This window comes from Narcine bancroftii, chromosome 1 (genome assembly GCF_036971445.1).
Source record: "Narcine bancroftii isolate sNarBan1 chromosome 1, sNarBan1.hap1, whole genome shotgun sequence".
NCBI lineage: Eukaryota > Metazoa > Chordata > Chondrichthyes > Torpediniformes > Narcinidae > Narcine > Narcine bancroftii.
Window position 1 is genome coordinate 202695924 of NC_091469.1, and position 15549 is coordinate 202711472.

Consider the following 15549-nt stretch of genomic DNA (forward strand, 5'->3'; position numbering starts at 1 on the left):
TTAACTAACCTAACTTAACCCCCTTCTATTTCTAAGTGCAAGTGTGTGTAAGTTCAGAAAAGTTCTTTGGTTCACAGTCCAATCTTAACATTTATAAACCTCACCTGGCTTTGGTGCCTGAAAGGTAAATGATTACCGCTCAGGAAGGTTTTTGTCAGTTTTCATAGATTTGTTGATCCAAGACATTCACAACTGATTCCTTTTTAATCAGCCATTTCAGTGTTTTGCTGACAAAACTTGCTCCCTTCAGGGTTCTTGAGATGATAACCTATTTCTTTCAGGTCACCACAGAGTGCCTTTTTGTTTCTCTTATTCAAAGTGAAACATTAGACAGCCAGTCCTCTTCTCTTCCATGAACCACAAGGGCTTTGACCTGGCCATCTTCCAAATGGGGCTTTCCACAAGCTTGCCAGCTTGTCCTGTTCCAGTCCCAGCTACTTCTCTCGCTCCAGTCCCAGCTACTTCTCTCGCTCCAGTCCCAGCTACTTCTCTCGATCCCCCTTGTGTGCGCTCCCCCAAGACAAAGCCTGTTTGACTTTCTCTGCTTGCAAAACCACATGACCCTCTTAGTGCAGCAAGTTCTCTTCCAGACAATCTGCAGCTCCAACAAGATCTTTCATCTGTTGCCCTTTGTAAACAACAATCCATTAGTGAAGTCTCTTGAGTGCACTCCAAAGGTCTTGCAAAACGTGTGGAGCTGATATGTCTAGGATGGGAAGAGCTCCAGTATTTCAAATAAGATCTGTTTAAAAGTGTTTGTATGTAACCTACTCTAACAAACCTTTCCCAATTTAACTCCCAAAAACATATACTCTGTCACAATAGGGATAGAGGAGATTGAAATAAAGTGTGAAAAGATGGGGGGGGGGCAATAGTGATTTGAAAATAGAAATTACAATCTAGATATTGCTTAATTGGGGGGGCTGATGTATTCTAATAAGCAAAGGTGATCGTGACTTGGTGTGTTTTAGCATGTAACATTTTAGGTATGGTGTACAACAGGGGTGGGCAATTAGTTTTCCCAAGGGCCCACATGAGAAACAGAAATTATTGTGGAGGGCAGGACCAATAGGCTGAACTAAATTATGCTTAATATTAATTCTATCTCTTTATAAAAGCAGTAAATTACATTGTTTTGACAAGATGCGACTGGTAAGAGTAAATGTGATGATTAAGCAATGGAAAATAAGCTTAGGCAAAACATCATTTATTCAAACAAAATGTGCATGTTCAGAAATGAACCATTTTTGAAAGATCAGCATTAAATCAGCTTTATACAAATTGTTATTACTATTTTGTTTGTAGTCCAACCACCTCATTTGCTGTTTTTTAATTTTTGTTTAGAGGGAGAAATCTAGTCTCTGTTGGGCTTGAACAAGTGCATCGAAGTCAGGCTGAATGTCTGAGGTGGATATGGAAAGGACACCTGACAGATGATCATCAGTGAGAGAGGATCTATAACTGGATTTGTTAAACTTCTTCACTGAGAATGTTTGTTCACATATGTAGGTAGATTCAAAGAGAACTAACACCTTCTGAGCATGCCTCCTCATGTGTGAAAAGTTCTCCTTGAGAGAAGAGTAAAAATCCAGCAGTGATTCTGACTTAAACTGCTCTGCCAGTATCATCACACTGCAGGTCAGTGAGTTCCAGCTGAACATGACTGGGTGCATTATCCACACGGCAGGTAAAGGGAGAGGACATCATGTGCATTTCACCCTCAACTGTTTGGAAGTCTTGAAAACTCTCCACGCAGTGCTCGTAACATGGATGAGTACCTGCGGAGGTGATCAGCTGATGGTATGACTTCTTTCAGGGTTTGCATGTGAGTGAGTGTTGCTCTCCACTTGGCTTGAAAGAAATTGCAACCTTCCCATGAAAGCCTTCACCAGGCTGTACATTCCATGAACAAAAAGGCCCCTATGTTGCAGTTTGGTATTTAGTTCATTCATCAGTGCAGTCACATCAACAGCAAATGCAAGATCTGCTATCCAGTTCCCATCTGAGAGCTCTGGTCTGTCTTTGCCCTTCTTTTTCACAAAACTTGAATCTCTGCTTTCAGGTCCCAAACTCTTTTCAACACTTTGCTCCGGCTGAGCCATCTTACAGTTGTGTGGTAGCCTACATCACCATGTTCAATCTCATGCTCCTCCATGGGTGCAACAAACTGTCTGTGATTTAATGCTCGTGCTCTGATGAAGTTAACTATTTTAGTTACAACATCAATAACATGGTTAAGTTTTAGCACTGACTTACACACCACATTCTGATGTATGATACAATGTAAGAATACCGATTTCAGTTCTGGGTTGATTTCAGCCACTTTATCTTGCATCTGTTTCAAAAGTCCAACGTTTTTCCCCATTAGATTTGGACATCCATCCGTTGTAACACCTGCCAGTCTGACCCATTTCAGTCCCAGCTTGTCCAGGCATGCATTTACCTCAGTGAAATTCTGCATTTATGTTTTAATATGAGCCGACATTTTTGTAGGATAACACTCGTAAACTGAATAAAGGTCAAGGTGTGCGCACGCACGGATTTCTATTTGTAGGCTACATATGCAAAAAAGACATTCTTAATACACATTCTTAAAGTATTTGTAGTTTATGTACTTCAATTTTCTCTAAGATGTTTTAGCTTTACTCTGTCACAGATTGTAACCATGCTCTTAACAAATAATACATATGGGTTTATTTGATATGGGTTAAACAAAGCATTGTAAAATATTATTTGTCATAAGGGTCACATGTGGTTCTTGGTAATTTTATTATTTTCACCTTGTTAGTGTTCAATTATTTTAATAACAAAGAGTAGAACATAGAAGAAACCCATCTCACTCTTCATTGAATATAGGTTTAAATGTTTATCCTGTCGATAAACAGCTTGCTTGATGAGAAAGAATTTGCTTGCAAAATCTAGTCTAATTCACAGTAATTTGCATAAGAACAGGATTAGAATCTTTTTCAGCTGGCCACTGTTCAGGGAATTCTTGTCATCTCAGGCTGTGTGGTATTGCTTTGATCCTTCAGACCTCCAGGTCACTTTATGTTATCTCAAATATTCACTGAAATTGTAGTAAACTTTGCCAAGTATGTTAAAATATTTACCCTTTCTTTAACCTCTGAGTACTCAACATAGAATATACTTAGAATAAACTTAGAATGTTTAAATTTTCTAAACATTTATATTTATTAATATTTAACTCCACAACAAAGGTAGCACAACAGATGGTATCTGTATGCTAGTTATTTTTATCACTATTTGAGAAGACCTAGCAAAACAGAAGCCATGTACTTGTGAGATTGTAAAGTTAATGGTTTGTCAGCCACACAATAATAGCTGTGAATCCATATCTGTTATATCAAAATTGAAATGCTTGTGGAGTAGTGAGACTATTTGAATGCTGTTTACAATAATGTTATGGAATATAGTTGTTTGGACTTAAACTGTTTAGAGCATGGAAAAGTGCAGCACGGGCCTGTGCCAAATGTGATTACAAATAAAAGAAAAATGACCTTTTCTCTCTCGTTGGTTGTCTCTATTTTAATTTTTAATTTGGATTTACAGCACGGTAACAAGCCCATTGAGCCTGTGCTGCCCAATTAAACTTGTGACCAATTAACTAATCTACTAACCCGTACATCTTTGGAATATGGAGGAAACCCATCGGTCACGGGGAGAATGTAGAAATTCCTTAGAGACAACGCCGGATTCCACCCATGTCACTGTCGCTATAATAATGCTGCACTAACTGTGCCACCCCTTTCTTTTCACTATACACATTCTTAACCATATAGCTAATTTTCACAACAAATAAGCATTTAGAATTGAATTGTAGATTTTGTGTCATCTATTTTCCTGAATTTTCTTATCCTTTTAATGTTTGTTTTGACCCAGAGCTCTAAAGCCTGATTTCTGATCCCCTTGGTAGAAAGTCTCAGATGCCTTTGGACTTTGATCAGCTCTCTGTCCCTCAAGATCATTGTCTTTAGATATTTAAGTTTTCCCTTCCCTTTCTAAGAATCTTTTCTAGCCAGCTCTGCTCTTCTGAATATAGATTATTGTTCATCCTTCATGTCTTCATCAGCAATTTCTTATTCAGTCATTAAACTCTTTAACTTAACCACTTGCTGTCACTTTACAAAATCTTTTTTTTATAATTCATCTCCAGCACTCACCTCATCCCCATCATCCATTTTTACCTATGCCAATTGTGAAATGAGTATGTGATCTAAGTTGCTTATCCCAATTGTATCCATTGTGTTAACCCCCTTTAGCCCTGTAGTCTAAACAATGTTGGGATATTTGTCAGGTGTCCAGACTCCTCTGGCCCTTGTTTTAGAAGTTGATAGGAAGTTACCCAGAGTTAACTTTGAAATTGGCTGGTTGTCATATTTTAAATAAACTGACAAGATCATGCTGTTTATAGGGGGGAATTGATGAATATAAAATGGATTTTTTTTCTTGTCCTGTGAGAATGAGTAATTGAAGAACCATAAAAATTTGAAAGTTGCTTGTGCTATTCCTCCACACTTATCCTTGCAATCAGGAAAAAATAGGGGCAATCTCATTAGCTGCTTCAGTAGGGGTGACTTGGATATGATGTGTTGGGCATGACCAGTTTCCCCAATAATTACAGAGACAAAGACTGAGGGGAACGATAGGCTTTATTACACACAAGACTGCTGGCCCAGGTCCAAGCTAGGGAAGTGAAGGGAAGGAAGAGGTGGCTTGACCTTTATGGCCTAGGTCACGGGAGGAACCAGGGAAGAGTCGAGGAGAGGATGTCATCAGGAGGGTGGGCCAGCCTGTGCCTGTACTGGTCAGTACATACAATACCATATCATTACATATTGGTTAGCAGCCTTTATTAGTATGTAAAACCTTACCTCTTGAAGATGATAATTTTGTTTTTTCAGCCTTCTCATTGCAATATTTTGCAAGAAAAATAAAATATGGATTCACAGGAGACTGCAGATGCTGGAATCTGAAGCTGACACAGTCTGCTTAGCAACTTAAGCACGACTAAAAGAATGGTCAATATTTTGTGCTGGAGCTCTTTATCAAGACAGGAAATGTAGAACAGAAGCCAGTGTAAGAAGGATGGGGTGGAGCAGGGACCCCATATGGGATTGGTGGACCAGAAAGAGGTGAAACATGATAGACAGAGGATTGACAGATGCCAAACACTGAGGGGTGGGGGGAGAAAACGGGGTTGTGGAAAAGCTGAGACATGGTGGAATGGGTGATTAGAAGATTAAAAATTGCTGGTGCTGGAGAAGTTGAGAATGGTGGTATAAAGAGACATCAGATGGAACTGAGGAGGAGTGGAAGGGAGATGGGGGTGGATGGGATGGAACAAAGGAGGGGGAATGAAAATGTATTGGAGGGGTAGTTGAGTGGGAGTGGTTGAAAAGGGAAGAACAAGCAGGGCTTATTTCCTGAAATTAGAAAATTCTCTGTTCTTACCATTGGGCTGTAGCCTGCCCAGATGGATTATGAGATCTTATTTTAATTGGGCCTCACTCTGGCTGTGTGTAGAAGGCCCAGGACAGGCAGTTCTGTGTAGGTGTGGAAAGAGGAATTGAAATAGCAGCAACTCTGAGCTAGGGGTAGCTGTTGTGGATAGAGCGTAGATGCTCTGTGAAATGTTCCTGAAGTCTGCATTTGGCCTCACTAATGTAGGGAAGGCTACTTCAGGAGCACAGAATACAATAGATGAGGTTGGAGGAAGTGCATATGTATCTTTACCTTATGTGGAAGAGCTGGTTGGAATCTTGAATGATGGTGAGGGAGGAGAAAGTGTGGCACTTCCTGCCGTTGCACGAGAAAGTATTGGGGTAAACAATGAATTGTTGTAGGAAGGAGATTATTGTTGAGAATCTAATGAATGATGTAGCTTAAGTAATACAGGCAGTTAACATTGACATCTGGCTCAAGCCCAACAGAACCCCACTTTGTGTGTTGGTCTGGGTATGTACTCTGCTGAAACTATTGTGTATCAATCAGCCAGTACTCTATCCAGGTAAGATTTAATTGGTGTTAGTTAGTGACAGATGGACATTTGGCCAAAGAGTGAATAGGTAAGGGAGGATTGTTTGGGATATTGATTTCAAGTTTGTTTCTTTCAGTGGCAGGATGAATTACTTGACAAGGGATTGGAGAGGAAATGTGGCCTTGTCTCGGAAAGCTCATTTTCATGCATCTGTTTCAAGTTGGTCTGTGTGTCAGTGACAGGGGCATGTTTTGTGGCCATTGGTTTCAAATCATCCACTGTGTCATGGCCGAATGACAATATTATTTCATGAAGAGTTCACAGAGGATTTTACCATGACTTGGAATAAAGCAAATGTTTGGAATTTCTGGTTTTATTTCAGATTCCTGAATTTTTTTGCTTATGTTACATTGCTTAGACTCATCAAGTTTGGCTTGACGCTGGTGATAGAATATAATATTTAGCGGAGTATAGGGTCTAGACCTGTAATGATGTAACTTGGGTGCCTTTTTTAAGTTTGCCATGTGGGGATGATCACACTGAGACGATGGTAGGTAATACCTGGGATTGCCAAGTGTTTTCCCATGTTTTCTTTAATTGTGCCTTGGTCTGGTGGTAACATCTATGAGTAGGGAGTGGGCAAGGGTCTTCAGTTGTGCTTTTTTTGGGCTGCAAATGATATTTGTTATTATAAAGTGAATGCTTACATTTTAAAAATTCTAATACCAGTGGGCATACAGAAGGTTTAAAGTGGGAGGGGAGAGATTTAAGAGGGACCTGATGGGCACCATTTTCCACACAGGGTGGTCTGCAACTGGAATGAGCTGCCAGAGGAAAGTATAATAGGGGGTGTATACAATGTTCAAAAGACATTTGGACAAATATATAAATAGGAAGGGCTTGGAAGAATATGGAGCAAATGCAGGCAAATGGGATTAGCTAAGAATGCTGAGTTGGTTGGCATGGATGAGTTGGGCTGAAGGGCCTCTTGTGTGTTGTATAACTATTATGTAAATCTTTTAGAATGGTAGTGTATGGAGGAACAAATGAAGTCATCAGATGTTGTATGTGGATTCTGGAGGAACATGTGGCCTCCCTGTTTGGAACATTAGGCATTGCAGATGATTGCATGGCTTCCCTGTCCGAAACCTTTTTTGGAAGTCGAATCACCTGCCGATCAAGGTTGGACCCTGGCCACCCATGAATGCACACCTTACCAGTGGCACATTTAAATGACTCGGTAAGATCATTGGCCAGACACCCAGCTAAAACAGTATAAAACATCAATGCATACCACATTTCTCTCCTTCTGCCTCTTGGTCAAGTCCAAGACATCACTCCATGCCAGGTTACTACTGTGGGCATTGCTGGAGGAGTCATGGGTAAGGTGTGGACTGCACTTAAGTTGAGTCATAGTTCTGTGATAGATCAGTGCTTGCAGAGAGCTGCACCCCAATTGGTACAGAGAATCAGGAATTTGTTTGAAAATCCCTGTCTGTGAAATGTGTGCATGTGTGGGAGCATGTAGGGGATGGGTGGCCACTGCTATTGGAGTCTAACCTGGGTCTAATGTGAATGTCTACAGTATTGTTTACTAGTAGAGAATTAAGTATCATTTGACGTTGTCCCCTGTTTGTCTTCTGTGTTCATTAAAGTTACCTTTGACAATAGATTAAGAGATGGGGATGTGCAGAGAGACCTAGGGGTACTTGTACATCAGTCTCTGAAGGCGAGCATGCAGGTACAGCAGGCGGTTAAAAAGGCAAATGGTATGTTGGCCTTCATATCAAGAGGGTTTGAGTATAGGAACAAGGATACCTTACTGCAGCTGTACAGGGCCTTGGTGAGACCACACCTGGAGTATTGTGTGCAGTTTTGGTCACCTTATCTAAGGAAGGATGTTCTTGCAATGGAGGGAGTGCAGAGGCGATTCACTTGGCTGATACCTGGAATGGCAGGAATGACTTATGAGGAAAGATTGCGCAAATTGGGATTGTACTCCCTGGAGTTTAGAAGATTGAGAGGGGATCTCATAGAGACATCTAAAATTCTGGCAGGACTGGACAGAATGGATGCAGATGGGATGTTTCCAATGATAGAAAAATCCAGAACCCGGGGCCATGGTTTGAGGATAATAGGCAAACCATTTAGGACTGAGATGAGGAGGAATTTCTATACCCAGAGGGTGATGAATCTGTGGAATTCATTGCCACAGAGGGCAGTAGAGGCAGGTTCATTAAATATATTTAAGAGGGAATTAGATATATTTCTTCAGTATAAGGGTATTAAAGGTTACGGAGAGAAGGCGGGGACGGGGTACTGAACTTTAAGATCAGCCATGATCTCGTTGAATGGCGGAGCAGGCTCGAAGGGTCGAATGACCTACTCCTGCTCCTATCTTCTATGTTTCTATGATTGTAACAGTGTCCAGACTAGTCTCTCTCTGAACCCACCGAAGCTGATACTTTCCAAATACATTAGGTTGGATTCAGATTTGCCATGGTTGAGTCAGATTTAGTGGACCTAACCAACTTCACCAAAACAGTGTTGGATAAGGATTGGTGATGTGGAAGGATTTAGGTATGAATTGTGGGGATAATGTGGAGACCATCAGATCAACTCTACCAATGCAATTACATAATTCATTTGAATCTGAATGGCATTAGTATCCAAGAAAAGAACTGCATATCTGTTAATGAGTTTTGATGGAAATTTAACCAATGGATTTGGGATTGGTAAGGTTGGGGTCAATATGAGGTCTCGGTCATGTTCGTCTGAAGTCTCTTTGATTGCATGAGCTTTCAGAGCAGAATTTCTGATAGGGATCTGAGTTTGAGTAAAACACAAATCTGCAGACCGTGTGATTGTAGTAAAAACACAGAAATGCAGGCGGAACTCAGAAGTTCATGCAGTATTCGTAGGAGGGAAAGATATATTACTGATGTTTCATGGCAGTGCCCTTCTTGAAGAAGGGCTCAGGCCCAAAAGTTATTTCTTTTCTTCCTATGGATTTGCATAACCTTCTAGTTCCTCCAGCATTTCTGTGGAATTTGAGTTGGGTTAGAGTTAAGATCCTTAATGGAAGATTATAGTGTTCAATGCTTGTTACTGTTAGGGATAATAGTGATTCTCCAATTATTTTCAAGACTGAAGCAGTTTACTATTATTTGCAGCATTCTTTCATGACAACTCGAGTCTATCACTCATGGCTGGGTAGAAGTTTCACTTATTTTAATGGAGAGTTAAACATAGAGGTTTTAATGATGGAATGTGTGTGTGTATAGGAAACTATATATGTGCATCTCATTGAGATCTTCCTAGAACTATTCTAATATCAGAAACATTGCTTTAAGAGCACAACATTGTGCTTAATATTCCTGGTGATCAAATGGCCAGATTTTAGTTGCTCAAGTGTGTGTAGGTGGCAGAGAAGAGTCACCAACCCTTCAAATTGACCATGATTCTCAAACAACCATCCTCTCCTATTCCTTGAAAACAAAAATAGAAACGGAGTATTGACTGTTCCACATTTAATATGTCATAACAGCTGCCTGTGAAATTGGGATGATCTGCATTATTATTTTGCAATAGGTCTAGTTACCTTTTGACTAATGTGAGACAGCAGGTGGACTCACATTTCAAAGCAAGCAATAGTACTTTTCTAGCTAATGGCTTAATACATCAGTTAGCAGGCCTGAGTTCTTGTACCTGTTTTCCACAAAAATAAAGCTTTTTAATAGGAAGATTTGATTTGGAAGTTGAGTGCACCCGATTCTAACTGCATTACAAGCAAAACATTTGCTGGAATCCAACAAATGGGGTTTTAGCTATTAGAATTGTATATTATTGCCGATAATTCATTACCCAATATTTTAAACATTGGATTTCATGATTTATTATAATTGAACATTTTATTTAGATTTGAATTGATAGAATATATAAAAATCAGTAAAATGTATAGCTTGCATTGCTAAAGAATCAAACTTTATTTTATTTTGAACTTCACGTAAAATGCAAAATTAATTTCTTTGTGCATTGGGGTTGTATTTTGGGTTCCAATTCTACATTTACTGTTCAAGTTGGACTGAATACATTGCATCACAGTAAATGTCAATGTAATCATAATGTGAAGAATTTAACACAAATTTAATGTGAGCTTGCCACTTGGAGCTCGATTGTCCAGGTATTGAGACCACTTCATAAAAACAGACTGAACATGGATCTGTAGCAGAAAGGAAGTTCTACAGTCTTATTCATACATTGTTGGTTAGACTTCTGCTGTACTTGTGGTTTGAAAGTGGTTGATTATTGGATCTTTTTCCAAATTGTGGGCATTTAGTATGGAGTATTTTGGAACAGTCATTTGCTTTCACACATGGCTGTAATGCTAGATATTTCTGTTGAAATTCAGAGGGACTGGAAAAGTAGGCCATGGCTGTGTGTTGCTGGACAACAGGGGAGAGTCTTCTGGACAAGAGATAATATCCTCCATTGGTTTCAAGAGACCAAATCTATGTTGTTCTAAGAGTAATATGTGAAATGTTTGCATTTCCATTAGGTCAAACTTACTGAAATGAAGTCACCACAGTCACCACAACAGCCTCAGAGCAACACAAGAACTGCATTGCCACTGGCTGTTGTCTCCTTCAATACCAGAGCTGATAATGTGTACAACATAAACAAATGTTTTTTTTTGCCCATTGCTCTTTAAAGGCAACCACTGGCATTTGATTCATAAGGATTTTAATTCCACTCGGGATGAAATGAAAGCACAAAACTTTACTTGTTTGCAGGCTACCCCATGTTGAAGGTTGGCAATTGGCTACATGGATATTAGAGCACAGAACGGGTCCTTTGGTCCACAATGTTTGTGCCAAACATGATGTCCAAATTAAAACTTTGTTGCTTGCACATGATGCATAACCCCCCCACTATTCCCTACATATTCATGTTTATCTAGAAACCTCTGAAAAACAAAACATGCTGCCATGAGCAGTGGTTGAAAGCAGGTCCAATTGTGTCCAAAAGTACTGTACCTACCATTTGTGTTTTTTTTTAAAAATTGCCCCATTCATCTCCTTTGAACTTTACCCTTCACTTTAAACATGTGTCCTTCAATATGTGACATTTTACCCTGGGGGAAAAAATGTCATTTGCAATCTAGGCTTCTCATAGTTAAATAATATTCCACTGTTGTTATGATCAGAAGTGACTCTGCTCCATCAGCATTCAAGTGTTCTGGCCTTAGAGAAGATGTTAAGCAATTTTGGGTATAGAAGCCTAGTGAACTGGACCAGCCAAGCATAAATATAACAATCTGGGCTCCACCTGATTGCCAATGTGTGACATGCGAGTCTGCTTGCAGCAATCTGTTAAGATAGAGTGAAACATACATTAAAACCCTTGTAGGGGTTTCTGGCACTGTAGGGATTGATATGTTAGATAAATGTATTTTCTAGTTGCTTGAGACTTACTCTTACAATGCCTAACTTATATACCTGCATTAAGATAAAGTTTAAAGGACAAAAATACTATACTCTACTTGCATTGAACAAACTTCACTTACATGAATATTATAAACCTTAAAGCATTTCACTTTATTTTCAGTCACATTCTTTGCAAACATTTAACCATCACCGCATCTGCAGGTTCCTGCCTGAAAGATGAACTATAATATTATAGATAATTAACCCCCATCCCCTCTCCCCAAGTGTGCAGATAAAGCTTCCGACTGGGTGGCTTACTAAACAGGGATATGGAGACACCTTAAGAGAGTCACCCCAACGACGAGCGGTATCGACCAGCTCTTCATCTTAGGCAATGCCATTGTTTCACACAACTTTATTCAAACAGCTGTTGCAAGCAAAGCATGACCAAGGCACCCTGCTGGCTGAATATTTGCTCCCATCTTCACCAAAGGTTTGTGTTACTTCAGAGAATGTTTACTTTTACAATTTTAAACTTGCGTATTTATCTATTATTTTCTTGTTTATTTAAAAATTTTAAATTTATTTTCCTTTTTTGTTGGTTGCTTGAATTCTGTATACCAGGGGTTTTACTGTAGAATGTTGTGTATAAATCCTGATTGTTTGGTAGTATTGGTGTCATTGAGTGGGCTGTGGTGATTGATTAGCCCCTGAGGCCAGTTGTGCAAGTGGGAGGTATATTTAGTGACCAGGATTATTCAAGAAGTTATAGTGCGAGTTACAGCATTGCAATTTGATTCTTGGAGCTTGACTTCTGGTGTTGATCTGCATGGATGTCTGCTTCATCTGCCTTCTGAGGCAGTGTTTGGACACCCATTCATACAGGACACTGCCTCTTGTTTTCACTCAGTATAGGACCCAAAAATTGCAATGTTTTCTCCTTTGATATGGAGTTATTCAGTTTTCTTGGCCAGCAGTACAGGCAAACACCATCTTCTACCTTTTTGAGCCACAAAAGGTGAAGGCTGGCTTTAGCTAGCATTAGAGACTGGTGATATTGACCACTTGCTGAAGCATTCTGCAAAGGAACAATGTAGTTAGCTCTGGATATTGTAACATTGATAATGAATAAGTAGTAGATCATTAATGCTCATAAGGGTCCCTCTACTTTTTTTCAGGCTTATTAATTTGGACCCCTAAACTTTCTGTTCCTTTTTAAGAGGAAAACAAATTGAGAACAATATATCACTATTTCTCAATTATATAAAATAAATGTCACCAATAGACCTTGTTCTCAGTGCCCCAGCTACAGATGACTTCATGTGGACGTGGAAGGAAATTAACCACTGAGCCTCATACCCATCTTTCAGTAGTAGTTCTTTACCTTTGCAGAACGTGCTTCAACCTATGCACATCGAATAAATATTGGAGAGGATTTGACACTTTATTGTTCAGTGTTTCAGACTCTCATAACCATCTGGATGAAAAATATTCTGCCTGTTTACTCTCCAGTCCAATACCAATTATTTAAAATCTCTACCTTCTGGTTTTGTACCCCCACCCACTTAAGCCAAATAAATTCTTCCTCTTTTTTTTCTACTCTAGCCCAGTGGTTCTCAACCTTTATCTTTCCACTCACATGCCACTTACTTTAAGTATTTCCTGTGCTATAGGTGCTCTGTGATTAGTAAGGGATTGCTTAAGGTGGTACGTGAGTGGAAAGAAAAAGTTTGAAAACCAGCTGTTTAATCGTATCTAATTGACGCATTATGTGCATGGTTTCATAACTCCAAAGAAAATGGGCCAATGACAATTTTTCACAAGTAAAATATTTCAGTAACAATTGGGTCTAGAGCAGTGATTCTCAACCTTCCCTTCCCACTCACATACCACCTTAAGCAATCCCTTACTAATCACAGAGCATTTATGGCATAGGGATTGCTTAGTGGTATGTGAGTGAAAAGAAAAAGGTTGAGAACAACTGTGTCTTGCCCAATTGAGCCTCCGTTGTTTCTCTTCAGTCACCTATTCAAAGAAAACAGCACCCGTTTATCCAATCTTTATTCTTATATGCCTTTCAAGACCCACAACATCCCCATATCACTTCACTGCACTTATTTTCTTGGGTAGTCACCTCTCGCCTTTGATATGGTCAGATGAAATGAATGCACTACTCAAACTGGTGTAATTAACAGTCTGCAATAGAGTAACCATGCAAAGATTTGTTTTTTTTTCTATCTCCACGTTAAATAAAACCATTGATCTGGCTTCTACCGTATTTGAGGGCAGATTATTCCAGGTATTTGCTGTTCTGAGAGAAGAAATTTTGATGCATCTCAATTTGATGCGGCCAGCCCTTATTTTGCAGTTGTGCCCCCTTGTTAGTGACTCTGCTACTGATGAAAACATCTGAATAGATCTTAGAATCTTGTATGTTTGAATAGTCATTTACAGTCTTTCATTTAGAATATTGGCCTTTTGATACCTTGTACTGAAGTTTGTACTTCCCCACATCTCCACTCCATCTGCCAGGTTTTCACTCAATCATTTAATTTATCTGTAGCCACTTTCAGGTGGAATTGCCGGGAGAATGTGGCTGCGGGTGTCTGCAAAGAGACGTTCAGGTGGCAACGCTGAAGGCAGTATTCTGCCACCTGAAAGATCCACAGAGGGGAGAGGTGCTGCCGAGCAAACGCTGGCTCCTGAGTTGGGGAGGGACAGCTGTCTGACAGCCCCTCCTCCCCGCTGCCTGACAGCCCCCCGGTGCGGGACTATGTGCTGGCTGCCCCAGCCCCATAGTCCCGTGCCGGGGGGCTGTCAGGCAGCAGGGAGGGGGGCTGTCAGTAGGTTGCCAGCTGACTGTTATCAGCCCGCCCGCTGCTAGGCACCTGAAAGCTGCTATTTGCCTTGCTGCTTTCAGGTGCCTAGGGGGGAGGGCTCCAAGGAGGATTAGTTAAGTGCTCCTTGGGGCTGGGTTCTCCACTTTTAGGTGGCCTCCTGACAGCCGCATTCGGGTATTCTGGCCACCTGAAAGCAGCTTATGTCCCATCACGGAATCACAACTTCCACACCACAACTTTCTACGTATTTGCATATTATTGGCAATCTTGGAGACCTTGCATACTGCTTCCTTCTCCATCCATAATGCATATAGAGGCCAAAGAACCAATCCTGGAGATACTTCACTAGTTCTTTGTTTTCTGTGTGACAGCTAGTTTTCAATAATACTACCACACTTTCTCCAATACCTTGGACTCCTAATTTATATACCAGCCTCTTAGTGTGTCACCTTGTCAATGTCTTATGCAAATCTAAATGTGCTACATCTAGGGTTTCCCATCCATTATCTCTTTCTATTTAGTCCTCAAATTATTTGAGGAAATTTGCCAAATGTGATTTACCTTTCATAAAACCATGTTGACTATGTTTAATTATGTCCAGTTTTCCTAAATTGTTTTGTGTTGGAATATTGACTTCAGCATTATGCCAACACTGATGTTAAAATAACTCTTCAGGGAGTCGCATTGTTATTTTCTGATCTTCTGGTACCTTCCTGGAATTTAATTTTTTTTAAATTCTGTATTTCTTTAAAACCCCTGATTGCAGGCCATAGAGTCCTGAAGATTTGCCCACTTTTAAAACTTCCAATCACTTGGGATAAATTATTAAAAGTTCCTCCTTATTTGAAATAAGTCCAGCTCCCTGCCTCTGGAGGGAGGGGGATGGGGAGGGAAACAGCAATGCTGGAGAGAAATTTTGGAATGTCAAATTCATGATGAAAGTGTACAATAAATGGTTGGAACTTTAGCATTGATGAACAGAGGGATTTTGCGGTGAAAGTCTATAGTTCCCTGAAAGAGGTCATCTGAGTAGATAAGCTGGCAAGGAATATGTATGGCACGGGTGGCCAAACCACTGCTTGCAACCCACATGTGGCTCTTTGACATACAGTGTGCTGTTCACAGAAATATGTTGGCTAGGATGGGAACCGTATGAGTTGGGCATGGCTTGCAATAAGCTGTCTTGCGGCTCTCAAACATCTGAAGTTTATCCTGTGTGGCTCTTACATTAAGCAAGTTTGTATGACATGCTTGCCTTCTTTGGTCAGGACATTGAGTATGAAAA

At 40.1% G+C, this 15549-nt stretch overlaps 1 protein-coding gene and 1 pseudogene across 2 annotated transcripts in view; one reads left to right on the forward strand and one right to left on the reverse strand.

Moving 5' to 3' along the window:
• LOC138738226 (nuclear receptor subfamily 6 group A member 1) overlaps positions 1 to 15549 on the forward strand; it is a 323219-nt gene that overhangs the window by 26672 nt on the left and 280998 nt on the right. The window lies entirely within an intron of this gene.
• On the reverse strand, positions 1721 to 2461 carry LOC138754072 (general transcription factor II-I repeat domain-containing protein 2B-like; annotated as a pseudogene).